The following is a 16,686-nucleotide window of genomic DNA, read 5'->3' as shown; positions in this document are numbered from 1 at the left end:
TATCAGAGGTGAACAGTGGAATGAATGGCCTTGCATTGGCTAATCATCTTGAATTCCTACATTTTTGTCTGAAATGATGATCTGGTGTTTTTTATGAAAATCTGAAAAAGTAATAGTTTGAAAAAGTAGATTTTCCAGCACAACCTCACAAGGAAGTGTATCTATATTTTCAGTTTAGATTTACACAAATTCACAGGTGACACTCATTCATGTGAAAATTTGCAATTTTTAAAAAGAGGCATGACACTAAACCCCACCTCTGTGCAAATTATCCTCAAATTTACGAATGAGATTATACCAATTAGCCACAAAAAAAAAAAAAAAAAAAAAAGTTACAAAATAGAGTCATTGGATTTTCCAACACATTCTCACTCCCAACTCGTCATATACTGACGCTTGGTCAGGAACCCTCGGCGTAAGTTATTGACGCACAGGGTACCCCTTTAGCGTCATATTTAGATATACAGGGATTCCCTATAGAATCTGTACCTAAGCCTGAGGCGTCATAGGGAGACGCTGGAGGCTCGTATAATTACCAATAGATGTCAACGCACTTTTTAAAACCTGATTTACGCCTATTATCGCAGTTTTCTTATTTTAAAAATATGTAATTTTTATTTTGTTCATGAAAAGCGTCTGCTAACTGGGTCGAAACTACTGTATGAATAAACTTCGGTCCACGTGACATCCCTTCACGGTGAGTTTAACGCCGCTCTGCTATTGGTCAAAGTGCATCAGCGGTGAGTACTCAGATGAGTTCAACTGTCAACATTAAATAGTATGTTAATGCTGCATAATGTATTTTTATTGGAGATTAGTTGGTGTTTATAAATATGTTATCATTTACTTTATATTTAATGAGTAAAATTATATTCGGTTGCCCAGTTTAGGGTAACTATGCCTAATACAACTTTGATTCATTCATATTATTTGTTTTTTTTTTTTACTTTAAAAAATATTAAATTTAAATTACTAAGTTTAAAAATGTTTTTGGCTGATCTTTTTCATTTTAAATTATTCATTGAAGTTAGGGTCATTGTATGTGGCGATCTTTTTTTTACAGCCTATGCTCGCTATCCCAAGGTTCATTGCGATCCCAAGGTTCACTGCGGTTTTCCACAAGGTAAGTAAAAAGTAAACAAATAAGGACGATTTGTTGATAAAGCATGTACTGTAAACTAGCGACGTTATCTAATTACATCAAGTTCATTTATTAAAAACATATTTTTCTCAAATATAACGTGGTCATGCATAGCTCAGAACAATATATACATTTTAAGATAAGAAACAATGTTACCAGATTGTTGTTTTCCACAATAGAATTCGTGCAAAATCTATATATAATATGCAATATGCAACTCTAATAATACAAATGTATTCGTAATTTTTTCAATATTAAAGAACATCAAGTGTTTCCAAAGGTTTAAAGGCTACATTGTAAAAACAATTATATTCCATGCCTTAAAACACACACACACACACATATATATATATATATATATATATATATATATATATATATATATATATATATATATATATATATATATATATATATATATATATATATACTGTATATACTGTATATATTTTTTATTAATTCATTTTTATTTTTTTTATAATATGGTATAAGTCTGTTGAGAAAAGCAAAACTGCAGGGCATGTAATTGATTATACCTTTATTTCAGTAGTAAATTTACCCATTTCAAGTAAAAGTATTTGAAGCATAACAAAAGCTCAAGTATAACTTAAGCTGATGTATGTCACACATTGAATATCATACACTATTACCAGTATAATTTGGCATTTTCAGAAGCAATTAGTTCACACTTAGCTGATAATTGATTATAAAGCTTGCTTGGCAGGTTGTCCCTGGAGGAAGCCCTGAGCTCATAAGATCCTCGAGCCCAGAGCTCCCTTCCAAAAGCAGGGCAAGAGGGGAGTTTGAGCTCAGGTAGATCTCCAGAACTCCCCTGCTCTTTAGCTAATGACAAATTAGGAATTGCTCAGGAGATATTGTTGACCAAGAGCACATCAATGGTGCTAATTTGAATTAGTCAATTAACTTACAGTTGAAGTCAGAATTATTAGCCCCATTGTGATTTTTCTTTCCTATTTTAGATATTTCCCAAATGATGTTTAACAGAGCAAGGAAGTTTTTACAGTATGTCTAATAATATTTTTTTCTTCTGTAGAAAGTCTTATTTGTTTTATTTTGGCTAGAATAAAAGCAGTTTGAAATTTTTAAAAACTTATTTTATGGTCACAATGATTAGCTCCTTTAAGCTATATATATTTTCTGATAGTTTACAGTACAAACCATCGTTACACAATAACTTGCCTAATTACCCTAACCTGCCTAATTAACCTAATTAAGACTTTAAATGTCACTTTAAGCTGTATAGAAGTGTCTTGAATCATGGCAAAGATAAAATAAATGAGTTATTAAAAATGATTTATTAAAACTTTTGTTTAGAAATGTGTTTAAAAAATCGTTTCTTTGTTAAACAGAAATTGGGGAAAAAAAGTAAACAGGGGAGCTAATAATTCTGTCTTCAACTGTATGTTGCATGTCTCTAAATGGTGGAAAGAAACTGGGGCAACATATAAACTCCAGATAGAAATGTTGACTGACCTGGTGAGGACTTAAACCAGTCATATTTTTGCTGTGAGGTGTTAACCACTGGGCTGCCGCACTGCCCAATCTAGGAAAAGGGGAAGGCATAGGGTTGGAAGGGGGGGTTCTTCAAAACGAATATAACTATGATATAAACTATAGTTATTTATAGTGACTTAGGAATCTTCTGATTGGTATGTATTAGCTAATGCTGGACCAGCCGTGGTCAATCATAAGCATGTGATCCTATCAAAATTAGTTTATAAATAAACATTACTTAGTATAAGAACAATCACAAATTCTATTTTGGACAGTGGGTGGCATTAAAGGGATTTAGCTAGACCTTCCAATAATTTAAATTCAAGCTTTTGTGTGGGTGTGTGCGTGCGTGTGTGTGTGTGTTTCAAAGATGTCCAAAAGACGTGAGAATAAAGACAACTTGGTTGAAACAAGGCTAAACTTGGAAGGTGTCTATATGTTTGCATGTCTATTAGACGTCTTATTAATGTCCTCTATTTGTGTAACTTTAAAATTCACAGTTTTGCTAGATTTATTATTTACAATTAGTGAGATATAATGTTTGTATTATTCTGTAAACTACTGATGACATTTCTTCCAAATTTGAAATATAGAAATGTTCTAATTTTTGGGCATACAATCCTAAAAATGGTTTCAGGCTTTTTATTTAACTTTAGATGGGTTCTAGATGATATTTGGTGAAACAACCTTTATTTTTGATCACAAAAACAGAAGACATTTGTTATTCTGACTAATTGTTATTTCATGAAAATGTTTTAAATAGCACTATTTGTGGAAAAAATGCTGTCAGACCCTTAGAATAGAATAAACAAATATTAACATTTTACTCAACCCCCAATCGAAAAAATCCTGTAAATTGACATCAACAGTGCCATTGTACTTTAGGTACCCTGAGCTCAAGTCCCAGCTCACAGACCTTTATCTGATCCTGTACCCCCGCCCACCCCCTTCTATCTCCCCAGTTCCAACTCGCTCTGACAAATACAATCAAGATAAGTTTTGAAATATTAGAGTAATCTCAATTTTTTCCATAGCTGTATTTTTCACAACACAATATGCACCATAATAACTTCAAGCAACATCTAATGTATGGGTTGGTGAATGGAAAGTGTTTGAGTGAAAGGGTATAATTTGACCCTTCACTTGAAGTTTAAGGCAGATAAGCAAGGCTTGAGTTTTGCATTGTTGGATTCCTCATATGCACTTCTAAGCCTTATTTTGTGCTTGAACGCAGGGGAATGTGCAAGCCAGCAGGTGATGGAGCAGCTTTGAAGTCTATGATTTGAATATTGTTTCAATGAATGAAATGATTATGTTTACTGCAGAGGATATTCAGAGAGAAAATATAGAGCTACAGAAGATGCTGATGCTATTCATTTGCTTTAAAACCTCAAGCAATTGTTCAAAAGCATAAGAATACACTCAGAAGATCCTTAGAGAAAGATGTTTAATTATAAAATATACATGAAAGGACATCTTAAATAATCACAAATGACAGTTAATGTAACATAAGACTCAGATTTTAAATACATGCTGTTCTTTTGAACTTTTTGAATGACTTAGTGTCCTAAACATGTAATGTTATAAAAGGTAAGTTTTCATGTTAAAATTAGTTTTTGTCCTAACCATCCTCAACAGCGACATTCAAAAGTTCTATTTTAGAAACAATTTCTGCAACACTGCAGCAAAACAACAGCATATATAGTACTGTATTACTATGCCAATTATCAGCTCAGGTACAGATTATGTGCTTAATTTAGTGTTAAATGTGCTATCAATGAGTTTGAATTCATTATATGCAACATTTATTGCCTTACTACTGAAAGCAGCAAATAGATCAGCTCAGATCTTAAAAATAAAATAACTAGCAAATGGTTTGAAAATGAAGGTCATATTGTGACTGTGCAAACCAACATCAGTCACTGTGCTTTTAATAATGTTAAACAGATTGAAATATGTATTACTTAAATTACAACCTATACAATTTCATTGGCAGTGCATGGGCTGATATTTAAATGAATGCATTATTACAACCCAAAATTGTGCTACTTTACAGTAATCACAATGAGTAAACAAGGATTAAAATGAACAGTTGTATTTTCATTAACTAACATTAACAAAGATAAATAAGTAATGACTGCTTATTTTAAAACACATTTCAATAAAGAGTTATATTCTATTTTGAATTATATTTCACAACATGTACAGTAGTAACTCGATAATACTAGTTTTAGTGTTTTATTTTTTAATTAATTTAATTAGTTTATTGTTGGGTTTTCCAGTGATAGGTTGCAGGTGGAAGGGCTTCCGCTGCGTAAAAACATATGCTGGATAAGTTGGTGGTTCATTCTGTGGCGACCCCAGATTAATAAAGGACCTAAGCCGAAAATGAATGAATGAAAGAACAAGTTTATCATTGTCATTGTTAAAAGCAAATAATGTGTCAAGTATCATTAAATTAGACTGATTGATATTTTGTTTTGTTGATTGTTTAGGGTTATTTAAATCAAGACTAAAAAATATGACGAAACATCCCTCACTCTGATCTATCAGTCCCTTTCAGATTCATTCTGCTTTAATAATTTGCGAAAAATTTCCAGTTGGTTTTTTAGTAGTTTTGCAACTGTTTACTATCGAAAATGTGCAACCCAAAGAACCCCACTTCTTTTTGAAAACTTTTTGCATGTGCGTACTACTGGGTATATTTGAGATTTTTTTAAAAATGTATTTATACATGTTCATGCACATTGCACATTAGATTCTATGTAGATTCTATGATTTTATGTATACTTGTATTTTATTGCATGTTTGATTAACGGTTCAGGTTTTAGAAAAGCGCAATATAAATAAAATGTATTATTATAATTTTTTGTTTATATATATATATATATATATATATATATATATATATATATATATATATATATATATACACACACACACATTAATTTTTATGGATACATTCATATGTACATAATAATTATACATAGCACATACACATATTTATACTTGTATATATATATACACACATTTTAAGCAAGACTAAATGGATCCCAAGAAACTGGATGTTGAACAGCATGTCTAAGTCACCTCAACAAAAAGCAATATAGTCATTCAGCAGATTGTGCCTTCTGAATCCTCCTGTGGGTTTGTGTTTAGCAGCTCTGCCCTGGTAGAGCTTGAATTTGTTTACATGGATTGGCAGGGCTATAATACAGCTGCTTGAACCCTTGGTGTTGAATATAAATGCATACGTGTGCACTGCCATATTAAATCACATCTTGTGGCTGAACATGAGTTTGGAATCAATGCTTTGGTGGCAATGAGAATGATTTAGCAAGCTCTTCTGTGTGATGTGGCACTGCAGATTACTGATCGTTTGATGTCATCAATGCATTTAACGTCAGTCGCTCATACTGTATGTATTCTTCTGCCGTCTCTTAAATGTGTTTCCTGTCACTCAAACTACTATTCAGAGCTAGATTCTGAAATCCGCATTGATCTTGTCAGTAAAACTAATGATCAAATTGTCTGTTGTGATCAGGGGTCTGTACATTGAAGCTTGTTACCTATGGTATCATTGAGCAGCTGAGCTGAGCTGAGCTTGGTACCTTAAACACAAACTTCGTGCAAACTAAACTGAAATGTAACTTGCTAGCCAGCTAATCTGGATTCATGGTACAGACCAAGATCACTTGAGTCTGATCTGACTTAAAGGGGACCTATTATGCACCTTTTTACAAGATGTAAAACAAGTCTCTGATGTTCCTAGAGTGTATATGTTAAGTTTGATCTCAAAAAACCCACACATAATGTTTTATAGCTCTTTGAAGCTGCCCCTTTTAGGCTTTAATGAAAAATGTGCCATTTTTGTGCCTGTTGCTTTAAATTCAAAAGAGATTCTGCTCATTTCAAAAGAGAGTTTAAACCTTAAATCTTAACTGTGTTTAAACCCAATATAAAGGTGATTTTTAAACATTTTTGAAAACGTAGCCCCATATACATTTCTGGAGATCACAAATTATGTAGCCAGAGAACCTTATGGCTGCATTTTGTCTTTAAAACAAACACTACGGGGCGGTGTGTCGCCGTTCCCATTCATGCTTACCAGCTGACCACTTACCTCCATGTGGATGGCTTTTCCGCTGTTTCCAGTTTGTCCAGTGGCTCACTGCGTACGTCGGCGGATTTGAGATGCAGAGCTGAGTTAACCGTGACAATGAGTTTTGAGTCCCTGGAACAGTTCAATGAAGCAGGTAAGACAAAAACAAAAGCAAAAAAATAAATAAATAAATAAACAAGTAATTAACAGGGTAAGAATATGAAATCTGAAAACGTGGTAAAAATCAGAGGGCTTTTAAAAACATTGTCGGTTAGGTTCAGAGAAGTGGGTGAGCGATGGTGAATCAGTGCTTTTAAAAACACTATTTGCTGGGTTTAGAGAAGGAGGCAGGTGGGGGCTATTGGTCAGTTGGTCAGTCAGTCAGTCAGTCAGTCAGTCAGTCAGTCGACAGCTGCCTCTGGTGGATTTACGCAAGAGCACATTAGAGGCTTCAAATCTGAGTTTAGCAAAATTAACATCTAAGGTAAACCGTAATCTACCACAGTCAGTGCATGACACATTCATTTTCAATACATACAGATGGATTTTTAGTGCTTTGAAAACCAATTAAATGTTATAAAACCTTTCTGACAAGCCATCAGAGACTTAAGCCTTTAAAACCTCCCTTGCTCCCCTTGAAATATACTGTACATAATTTCATTTCGCAATACTTTCATACCAAAGAATTTATAATCATAACTGTTTTATCAGAGTTTTATCTTAAGGTTTTAAAAAGATACATTTGAGAAACTCTTTGAGATTAGGTAAAGAAATTTCAAGGAAAAAATTAAATAATAATAATTGAAAAATTAGCAATGCTATAAAGTTTCTATTTCCAACAGATCTCAACAGCACTTTAAGAATGCAAACTAATACATAACAAAATAAATAAAAAAATTGACTTAATAAACCTTGAAATCCCACTAGAAAAAAGATTCAAAGTATTTTTTGTGTTGTTTTTGTCTCAATATTCTTAAATAATTATTAACCCATGAATCAAAGTGGCAGGACAAAATCATGTTTTATGAAAACCTGATCAAAATAAACTGGGGTAATAATAGATAAATAAATACATTTTTTTTTTGTTTAAATATTTAAATTAAAGAACAAGCTTAAATATAGAGAAAATAATTATTACCCAGAGAAAATGCATTATTTATTATTATTATTTATTGTAAAATGAAAATATAAAATCAATGAATACTATTAAAACATGATTTGATTAAAGGTCATCTTTTTTACCCCTTTCTCAAGATTTAAGATAAGTCTTTTGCATCCCCAGAGTGTGTCTGTACAGTTTCAGCTCAAAATACCCATCAGGTTATTTATTATACCTTTCAGAATATTGACATTTTCTAATCTAAACACAATGTAGCTGTTTTTGTTGCCTGTGTCTGTATTCCTAGCTTTCTTCGCCCACCATTCTCATTCCCTTTAATGTGCCTGTTAGAGTGTACCTCAATGGCTGTGTCAGACAAACAGCACAGTGACAGACATGAAAGAAGCAGATCTCGCATAACGTTTGTGAGGAATACTGCAGTGAGAACTTTCCCAATAATTATTTGATGTATTTGTTGCAGAGTTAATTCAAATCTTTCTGCAACGATGAGTCACACACAATGTTGGTACAAAGCAAACACATACAGCACGCTCGTAACTGTTTTTGCACGGCAAATGTGACAGGGTACACGTTGATATCCACTGCTGTATAGATATCCGTCATGTTAATGTACAAAATAAACTTGATTTAACGTCCACAAATGGGGATTGAAACATCTACTTTTATAATTGTACTGACATGCAGCTGTGCTGGTGCTAAAGATGGTAAAATCGCTGTAATTAAATGTTTTAAAAATGTTTGTAAAACTCATTTTTATGACATTTGATGATGATTGATGATCACAGAGAGCTAAACAGATCTTTTAATTCCAGTTGCTTTTGCGCACACCTTGTCTTATTGATATGATTATACACGTTACAGAGACATGTTAATACTGTCAACAGCTGTCAATTAATTCAGTGGGGGGAAAAAACGCACTCCAACGTTACCTTACAGTGGGCCTCAAAATGGGAGGGATTTGGATACAAAATCAAGCAAAAAGTGTTGAGGATTAGCTTAAATAATGTGTCAGTGCTCTTTGGGTATGACATTCGTCAGAATATACAGCAAAAATCTGTCAAAGGCACTCGAAAAATGTGAAAAAAAAATATTAAAAAGCCTTTATTCACATGGCTAATCCTTATAAAGCCTAGGCATTTTGGCAAAGAACTGTCTTCATCCCTGATAAAGGCAGTTCTTTACCGCAACGTGTACGTTTTTTTAGGAATATCCATGTGAATAAAGGCTTTTTAAAAAAAAATTTTCCACATTTTTTTGAGTGCTTTGGACTGATTTTTTGGGATTTGGATCCTATTTTAATATCAGGAAATTTAAATAAAGAGACATATTGTCTTTATATCACTCTAATATGACACAGTTCTGTTCAAACAGCTTACAAAAGAGGATTTTCATCATAGGTGGCCTTTAATTCAAATTAATCATAAACCATAAATTGATGGGTTCCACACAATCGGTTTGTGTTGATACAACATGAAAGTATTAAATTAGATTATGACTGTTTAACAAATTGAAGAGGATTAAACATAAAACAATGAAGTTGTTGCAAAAACAATGCAAGCATTGTGTTGTTTCAGCTCATTTTAAATAGGTAATTTAAATACTGTGTTGCTACAGAATATTAAACACATTTAAAATGGTTTTTATTTAAAGTTTTTTGATATTATGCAGCAACTTCCTGCAGTTGACTCAGCAGTTACATCCATTCATTCAGTTCTCTGCATCATCCACCCCCCCTCAACCAATAAGAAAAAAAAAAAAAAAACAGCAGTCTAATGCCACCCAAACCGGCAGCCAAACATGTTATAAAACTGAATGTGAACTCAAGGCCATTTACAGATTAAAAGTGTATTTTATATACTTGCACTTCCTCTCAGCCCTTGGTGCTCAGTGTGGTTAAAACTCCAAAAGAAAAATCGCCACGGCATTAAAAGGAACCACATCCCGCGCACAGATGGAGTGTGCCACTGCTTCCCATTCCTTTTAGTGTGAGACGTACTGCCAGCATAGTAAAATGAAATGGCCTTATTTGCATTGAGCTACAGGAGAATAGCTTTTAAAATGGGTTAGGGTGAAGGGGAGCAGAAAAGACTTCAGAACCAGTTTGAGGAGGAAAGGAAAAGAGAGAGACAGAGAGAGGTAAGAGGCTTAGCAAGCTCCAGGGCTTCGGTGTTTGGAGAACCAGACTGTGAAAGGAAGGGAAATTAGCCGTTCCTTCTTTTTCCTTTAGCTAATGAGGCCAATAGTTCCTAGCCATCAGAATCACACAGACGTTCAATGAGGAGCCTATAGATGTTTTCGATTTCACAGTGCAGATTCATGAATCTACCTGTGTGCAGGGGTTAAACGCACTGGGCCTCATTCATCAAACATTAACAAAAATACCAATTGAAATATAACATTTGTTGTAATCTGCATGTAAAACAGATCAGATGCAAAAGCCTAGGTGTTGTCTGAATTTTTATTCTACAATGAGCATTTTTTTCTCAGGCTTGTGTATAGGTTCAATATTTTCAGTTTTAAAGGGAATGAATAGGTTTTTTTCATTTCCTTTAAAGTGAAACCACTAAACATAAACATAGAAGGGTCCATTTAGAGAAAAATGTCAGACACTTTTTTGACAGCATGACAGTTTTTTTAATCTGAACTCTTCAGATAGTCCCGAAGATTTTACAAATGCTTTTTAAACATCAGATTTGATAGTTAAATGGGTACGTTAATGAATTCTGATCATTTGTAAATACTGCACACTCACTAACAACAACCATAATCTCATTAACAAATTACAATATACTATTACATGTCCAGGAATACAGTGGAATGTTCTGGACTCTCAAGGTTTGGCTCCAGTATATTTCAGTAATGCATAAAGACTGTTAGTCCCTTTTCAAACGTCCAGGTTTCTTAGCAGAGGAAGTGATCATAGTTGAGTAACTTCCTGAGCAGTGAATGGGAGAGTACCACAAATTCTTTTTGTGTTTGCGTTCCAATTTGCTCAACTAACAAAAAGAAAACTCCACAATAGTGTTTTCACGAATTTCAAAAATGAAAGAAAACTGTGACATTGATAATGGCAGCAAGAAAAGAGAACAATGTCACCAGGTTGTCTTCTAAAACTGACCAGTTGGTGGCATTTGAGAACATTTTAGTGGTGCAATGTTTTTCCAGCTCTGAGATGCTTTGTTGCTATTGGTTTGGAATCCATGACCAGTGTTAATGCAGATTTTGAAGTATCACATAAGAAACAAGTGACTTCAAATAAGTAATTTGCAAAAAAATAAAAATAAATAAATAAATAAATAAATAAATAAATAAATAAATAAATAAATAAAAAATCCTTAAGCTTGCTTGAGGTGGTTTTGAACTTGTTTTGAAAGGGTTTGTGAGAATAATGGTAGATTGAAATGCATTTGTTGAGTAAACTCTGATGTAACAAATATTGCTGTTTAGCCAAATGACTCCATTACACTCGCCTTGTTTATGGTCAATTACTAGGTTACCAATACCACAGTCAGCTACTTTAACAACTGGATAACTCTAACAACTTTCTTTTCTCTTTTGCAACCTTCCCTACAAGTTAGGATGAAAACCTGACTAATGTGAAGAATACTGGATATAAAAATGCAATGACCAGTAATTTAAATTTTTAATTTGTTGTTAAGTCACTATGCGACCAAACTAGAAAAATATTATTATGCCAGAGAATCAAAATTCTTCAGAGAATCAAAAGTCTTCAGTGACATTTACAGGGTAGGGAGTAGGTGTAGATTTCTTTCTTATAGCAATAGTTTATTTCAGAACAGCTTTACTAATGATTTACACACAAAAATACTAATGTTCGGCTCGAGTTTCGTGAATGAGGTCAAGTCATCAAAGAGATATAGGCTGGCTTTCCATCCAAAAAGCTCATACAGGAAAGCTTCTTCCAACTGGGCTGCTTGTATGAGAAAAGATGGAACGTGGCCCCATAGTCCTCAGGCAGGATTTGGCTTTGGGTATTTGATGCTCCTAGGCCCAGCTGAGGAGAAACTAAGAAGAAATGAAAGCAGAAGCTACTACTTATGAAAGAATTCACAAGCTCTCGCAGCCTTCGCTTGCAGTGTTGAAAGCAAAGGAGGTGTTATCACGGCACCGCAACATCTGGGGCTTTCACGTCTCCAGGGAAGTTGGGCATGAAACACGTTCTCCACAAAAAGAAAGTAGCTAGAAGATTCTTGGACGGCTTTCGAGAAAGAAAAAGACTGGGGATATATTTGAAACAAGGTCTGTGCTGCAAAAAAAAAAAAAAAGGAAAAAGGAAAAGGATCTGGAAGGATAGCATGAAATGATAAATGCCATTCATGAGGTCAGACTGTTGTACTGGAAAAGTTTGCAGCCGAAACAGTTTGGAATTTAAATACAAAACGCTTGTGCGGAAAATGTGATCGCAGCATAAATGTTTGAATAAGGCCTGCATATCAATGTGGTGTGAGAAGCAGAAAGCTTTGTTCGGTGGGCTGAGAAGAATCCCCGTCCTTTATTAAATATCTAGGTTCAGGTCAGCTACATTACCATAATACAGAGCTCTTATACCACGAAACAAACATCCACCCTCAAAAAGACAGCTTGGTCGACAGATTGGGATATTGTGCACAGTGTGCAAGTTTTGTTTTGTGTACGATGGCTGGATTTAAAAAAGGTGAAAGTTAAAGAATAATACACACAATGAGAATATGGATCACTTCCTATTATAAAGTAGCTGGAAAAGGATAGCTATTGTAAATAATTCTGAGGAGGAAATCAAGGTAAAAATCAACCTAAATTCCACTGGAAAGAAAGCATGTCTCTACCAATACATCAAGGGACTTCACTGGCCACATTATTAGGTAAATCTTTTCAACTGCTTTTTAACACAGATAACAACTCAGGCAATCAGTTGGCAGCAACTCGATAGGGTCAAGATGATCTCCTGAAGTTCAAACTGAATATCATAATGAAGAGGAAGGCGAATTAAAAAAAAACTTTAAAAATGCTGGTTTGAGTCTCGGCAGGGCCAGTTGGCATTTCTGTGAGAAGTTAGCAAGTTTTCTCCATGTCCGTATGGGTTTCTGCCAGGTGCTCCGGTTTCCACAGCAAAAAGTAGTGTATGAGTGTGTGTGTGAATGTGTTTCCCAGTACTGGGTTGCTGCAGGAAGGGCATCCACTTTGTAAAACATATGCTAGAAAATTTGGCCGTTTATTCTGCTGTGGCGACCCTTGATAAATAAGGGACTTTGATTGCAAGATGATTCTCCTAATAAACTGCTATTTGATCCTCAACTTTGTTGTCCAGGCGTTCTCACATGACACCAACTTTGATTTTGTTGTTAAATGATGACCAAATGTGTTATTTGTAAAAAAATAAATAACAAATAGATATATAACATTTTTGTATTTTATTTTAGTGTAACGTACATATCCTAAAAATATTTGTTAAACTATATTATAGTTTATAGCTATTATCATCCTTTAAAAGATATTTTTTCGGTTTTAACGGTATGTTAAAAGTGGGCATTTTTATGGAATATTTAGAGATTTCATGCATTAATAAATAATTAATTTGTATAATCACATTAATTCATCTGTATAATTACAGTAATCTTTATAATTACATTAATTCATCTGTATAACTACATTAATAACCTGTATAATTACAGGAATATTTTTTTAAATCACATTACTTAATCTGTATAATTGCATTAATAAATTATATATTTACATTAATAATAAGTACAATGACAGTAACAATCAGTATAACTGCAGTAATAATTAGTAAAATGGCAGTAATTACCTGTATCATTACAGTTATAATCTGTAAAATTATAGTAAAAACTTGTAATTATGGATTATAGATTGCAAGACATTATTGTTTTTTTTTTTTTTACAGATTATCCACATTGTTTATTCTGGCAGAAAATTACAAATATTTTTTTTACAGTGTGGTGTCAGAGTTTGGCGTAAACAATTTGAAAGCGGTGATTCTGCCTTGTGTCAGTGGTTCAAACTGCTGCTGGTGGCATAAAGCTGTGGGGAAATTTTCTTGAAATATTTTGGTACAGGTATTTGTTTGAGCAATGTCTCAACTACAACAGGGTGCCAAGTCAAGAGACTAGCAAATGGCCTCACAGTCACCAAATCTCACTACTGGCCAGGCCAGTTTTGGGATATGGGGGAACAGGAAATTCACAACATGGCTAACTGATTATGTCGGGACGATATTGACCGAAATATCTGAGGATTGTTTTAAACACCTTGCAGAATCTACTGTATGCTACAAAACATTGAGGCAGTTATAAATGTAAAAGGGATGCAATCCAGTACTTGCTTGGTGTACCTATTAAGTGGACCATTTATTTTCAGGCTAGAAAATCCCACTGGTTCAGCAGTTTCTGAAATACCAGCCCATCTGGCACAAACAACTATGCCATGTTCAAAGTCACTCAAATAACCTTTCTTCCTTATTCTGATTGACAGTTCAGCAGACCTTCTTGATGATGTCTGCATACCTAAATCCATCAGTCTAGTGCTGTGTCTTTGCTTAATTAGATATTTGCTTTAATAGCTGGATTTCCATCACCATGTATTAATATGCATTTTAAAGTATTCCATGAGAAACAAATGATGGTAATGCCAAATTTCGAGCACTTTGTAATTAAATCAGGTGTGTTTGATCAAGGTTCCAGCTGAACTATGCAGGAAGGTAGATCTGGAACAGGGTTGAATACCCCTGATGTAAACCAATACCATTTACAACTGAAAAAGCAGACTACTTTATAGTTATAATTTTTGAATATCTTTATTATTATTTTATGGGCTTTTCACCTTTATTAGGATAGGACAGTGGAGATTACAGACAGGAAAGCATTGGGATCAGAGAGAGGGGAAGGATCTGCAAAGGAACTCGAGCAGAGGTAATTGAACTCAGGTTGCTATGAACATCTCAGTGGTATGTGTCGACAGACTAACTGTGGCGCAGACACTTTTTGAATATATTTGCAAACCCCTACATATAGAGTATGATAGAATATACCTACAGATATCAATAGTATTCAGGGTCCCGTGTCTCAAATTCCCAGAATGCATTGTGGTGTGATGACATATTCACATTCTCTATTAGCATTTGGGATTCGTTTTATTTTTCATAAGACTAAAAAAATGCCTCACAATATAAACCTAGCTAATCTGTAGTTTGTGGGGTATTGCACTAAAGTAAGATAAAGTATTAGACTGGGATTTTGAGGCTATCCTGGCTGAATTTAACCTTGACATGAAAGCAGGCTAAATTAAGTTACTCAGAGCAGCCTAATAGCAGGCTAAGATTAATTCTTTTGATTTATATGTTAGTTTCATTGTTAAAGCTACAAGGAATTAATGTATTTTACAGTCACTTTATGTTCTTGGCTATTTACATGTATTTTTCAACTATTTGAATAAAAGAAAAGATTTGTTTAATTTTATTAGCAATCATTTAGTATATGTTTATATATATATATATATATATATATATATATATATATATATATATATATATATATATATATATATATATATATATATATATATATATATATATCAATTTCAGATTTAAATATATGGGAGATATAGATAAGAAAGATACAAAAATTAGGTATAAATACAATACAGTATAACAGAAAAAAAGAGGAAACCGTGGTTCTCATGCCTATGCATTGTCACACTAAGCATTTTTTTATATATATATATATATATATATATATATATATATATATATATATATATATATATATATATATATATATATATATATAGTTGAAGTCAAAATTGTTAGTCTCCCTTTGATTTATTTATTTTTTTATATTTTCCAAATTATGTTCAACAGAGCAAGAACATTTTCAGAGTATGTCTGATAATATTTTTTCTTCTGGAGAAAGTCTTATTTGTTTTATTTCGGCTAGAATAAAAGCAGTTTTTAATTTTATTTAACACCAATTTAAGGACAAAATTATTAGCACCTTTAAGCTATATTTTTTTTCTGATAGTTTACAGAACAAACCATTGTTATACAATGACTTGCCTAATTACCCTAACCTGCCTAGTTAACCTAATATATATATATATATATATATATATATATATATATATATATATATATATATATATATATATATATATATATATATATATATATATATATATATATATATATATATATATATATATATATATGAATTACTATGAATTACTATGAATTACTTCAGTATATTTGATATAATAATTATGATTGCTGTCTCTCCCTTCTAAAACATGATTAAAACGGACCCTGTGTATTTTAAATGATAATGTTATACAATACTTTATATTTATAAAAAAAACATAAAAGGGGCAAAACTATAGTTTGAAGTTTAGAAATATTTCAAACCACCTCTTTGCAAAGATCTTTGTTTTATGAGAATAAATAATTTTGAAAGTATTTAATCACTTCAGTGCAATTTTTTGCCATGTTAGCAATACTGTTAGCTGTTAACAAAACAGCTTCAAGCCTACACATGGGTTTCTTTGCTCTTCTCTGTTTCTCAGATGCTAAAGTCTGCTGCATGTTTCGTTTGAATGTATTCAAGGGGCAGAGGCTTGTTTATGTGACCGTTGTGTGAAAAAAAAAATATGAGTGAGGGAGAGAGATGCTCTCATGTTCTCCAGGAGTTGTTCATCATCCTCTCTGAATGGGTTTCTGCTGACACACATCAGTTTGAAGCAAATGTCTCTCTGTCATAATCACAGCTTTTTATGATCATTTTGCCCTTCCTGCCCTTTCAC

At 33.1% G+C, this 16,686-nt stretch overlaps 1 protein-coding gene across 1 annotated transcript in view; it reads left to right on the top strand.

The window, feature by feature from the left end:
- The first annotated feature begins 952 nt into the window (after window positions 1–952).
- suclg2 (succinate-CoA ligase GDP-forming subunit beta) overlaps window positions 953–16,686 on the top strand; it is a 253,960-nt gene continuing 238,226 nt past the window's right edge. Inside the window, exon 1 of the mRNA XM_087271811.1 lies at window positions 953–1,038. The gene's annotated coding sequence lies outside the window, so the exon portion shown is untranslated. The remainder of the gene's footprint in view (window positions 1,039–16,686) is intronic.

The sequence above is a fragment of the Danio rerio genome, chromosome 11 (assembly GCF_052040795.2).
Source record: "Danio rerio strain M-AB ecotype USA chromosome 11, GRCz13ab, whole genome shotgun sequence".
Taxonomy (NCBI): Eukaryota; Metazoa; Chordata; class Actinopteri; order Cypriniformes; family Danionidae; genus Danio; species Danio rerio.
This window is presented reverse-complemented; position numbering and strand designations above follow the sequence as displayed.